This window comes from Xylocopa sonorina, unplaced genomic scaffold (assembly GCF_050948175.1).
Source record: "Xylocopa sonorina isolate GNS202 unplaced genomic scaffold, iyXylSono1_principal scaffold0079, whole genome shotgun sequence".
Taxonomy (NCBI): Eukaryota; Metazoa; Arthropoda; class Insecta; order Hymenoptera; family Apidae; genus Xylocopa; species Xylocopa sonorina.
Genome location: NW_027490150.1, coordinates 485001 through 487500, shown reverse-complemented (window position 1 = coordinate 487500; position 2500 = coordinate 485001).

Below are 2500 nucleotides of genomic sequence, written 5' to 3'. Positions count from 1 at the left end.
TTATTCACAGTCAAGTACACGACGGTACCGGTTTAGGTTTGGCTAGTAAAGAATTGCGCCCGAGATTGACAGCAGAATACAAATGTCGGACCGGGAGTTGGTTTGGAAAAATTCCAACCGAGAGCTAAAGTTCGTGTATCGGCGATAGTTTGGAAAAAAAAATTCCCACCGAGAGTTAAAGTTCGCATATTGGTGGTAGTTTGAGAAAAAAAAATCCTACCGGGAGTTAAAGTTCGTACATTGGCGATAGTTTGACAAAAAAAATTCCTACCGAGAGTTAAAGTTCGTATAACGAGGGTAGTTTGACAAAAAAAATTCCTACCGAGAGTTAAAGTTCGCATATTGGTGGTAGTTTGACAAAAAAAATTCCTACCGGGAGTTAAAGTTCGTACATTGGCGATAGTTTGACAAAAAAAATTCCTACCGAGAGTTAAAGTTGGTACATCGAGGGTAGTTTGACAAAAAAAATTCCTACCGAGAGTTAAAGTTCGTACATTGGCGATAGTTTGACAAAAAAAATTCCTACCGAGCGTTAAAGTTCGTACATTGGCGATAGTTTGACAAAAAAAATTCCTACCGAGAGTTAAAGTTCGTATAATGAGGGTAGTTTGACAAAAAAAATTCCTACCGAGAGTTAATAATCGTACATTGACGATAGTTTGAAAATATTCCTACCGAGAGTTAAAGTTCGTATAACGAGGGTAGTTTGACAAAAAAAATTCCTACCGAGAGTTAAAGTTCGCATATTGGTGGTAGTTTGACAAAAAAAATTCCTACCGAGAGTTACAGTTCGCATATTGGTGGTAGTTTGACAAAGAAAATTCCTACCGAGAGTTAAAGTTCGTATAATGAGGGTAGTTTGACAAAAAAAATTCCTACCGAGAGTTACAGTTCGCATATTGGTGGTAGTTTGACAAAAAAAATTCCTACCGAGAGTTAAAGTTCGTATAATGAGGGTAGTTTGACAAAAAAAATTCCTACCGAGAGTTAATAATCGTACATTGACGATAGTTTGAAAATATTCCTACCGAGAGTTAAAGTTCGTATAACGAGGGTAGTTTGACAAAAAAAATTCCTACCGAGAGTTAAAGTTCGCATATTGGTGGTAGTTTGACAAAAAAAATTCCTACCGAGAGTTACAGTTCGCATATTGGTGGTAGTTTGACAAAGAAAATTCCTACCGAGAGTTAAAGTTCGTATAATGAGGGTAGTTTGACAAAAAAAATTCCTACCGAGAGTTAATAATCGTACATTGACGATAGTTTGAAAATATTCCTACCGAGAGTTAAAGTTCGTATAACGAGGGTAGTTTGACAAAAAAAATTCCTACCGAGAGTTAAAGTTCGCATATTGGTGGTAGTTTGACAAAAAAAATTCCTACCGAGAGTTACAGTTCGCATATTGGTGGTAGTTTGACAAAGAAAATTCCTACCGAGAGTTAAAGTTCGTATAATGAGGGTAGTTTGACAAAAAAAATTCCTACCGAGAGTTAATAATCGTACATTGACGATAGTTTGAAAATATTCCTACCGAGAGTTAAAGTTCGTATAACGAGGGTAGTTTGATAAAAAAAATTCCCACCGATAGTTAAAGTTCGTATATCGGCGATAGTTTGGAAAAAAAAATTCCCACCGAGAGTTAAGAAACGTACATTGACGTTAGTTTGAAAAAATTCCCACCGAGAGTTAAAGTTCGCATATTGTCGACAGTTCGAAAAAAAAAATTCCTATCGAGAGTTAATAATCGTACATCGACGATAGTTTGGAAAAAAAAATGCCGAGCGAGAGTTAGAATCGTCCGCGGTAGCTTGAAAAAGTTCCGAGAGGGAGTTAATATTCCGCGACGAAAAAATTCGATCGCGTTCTTTCGCTATTTTCTCGTTAATTAAACCGTTGACCTGTAAATTTTTTTTGAAAAACCTTAATAAAACCTATTGATTGTACTTACCGTAGCATTGTTTGATCGAATTAATTATTTTTAACCATTTGGAAACGACGCTTCCGGAGGTTTTTTGCGATTTGTCGATAATTTTTATTTATAAACAAATGATTTTTTTTTAATAATATCGCTTAATTTAATAGTAGTAATCGATCGTACGTGTTAGATTTTCGATATTTCTTTTCTTTCGTTTTTTCGAATTTTGCAACTGCTTTTTTTCTATGTTCCGATCGATTAAATTTTGTTATATCTCGAAAATATGTTTATTCGTCATTGTTTAATAGGTCTACACAATTTCCGTGCATAAAAGTTCAACGTTAATAGGACTTTATACGTGTGTTCGCCGCGCGACTAAGTTACAACGGTCTCTCCGGACGGTCCGTTGCCGCGCGAGTTTACCACCGTAAGCGCCCGTGCGTCGGACCGCGCGGCGCCGGCCTACCGGCCGGCCGTTTCGTATCTGTAAGGAGACTCGCTGGCTCGAGCCGGCCGGCCGGAGTAGCGCTCGGGCGCGTGGCTATTCTATGACCTCGGTTGAGAAGCAGTCCACCGCTCCTCGAGA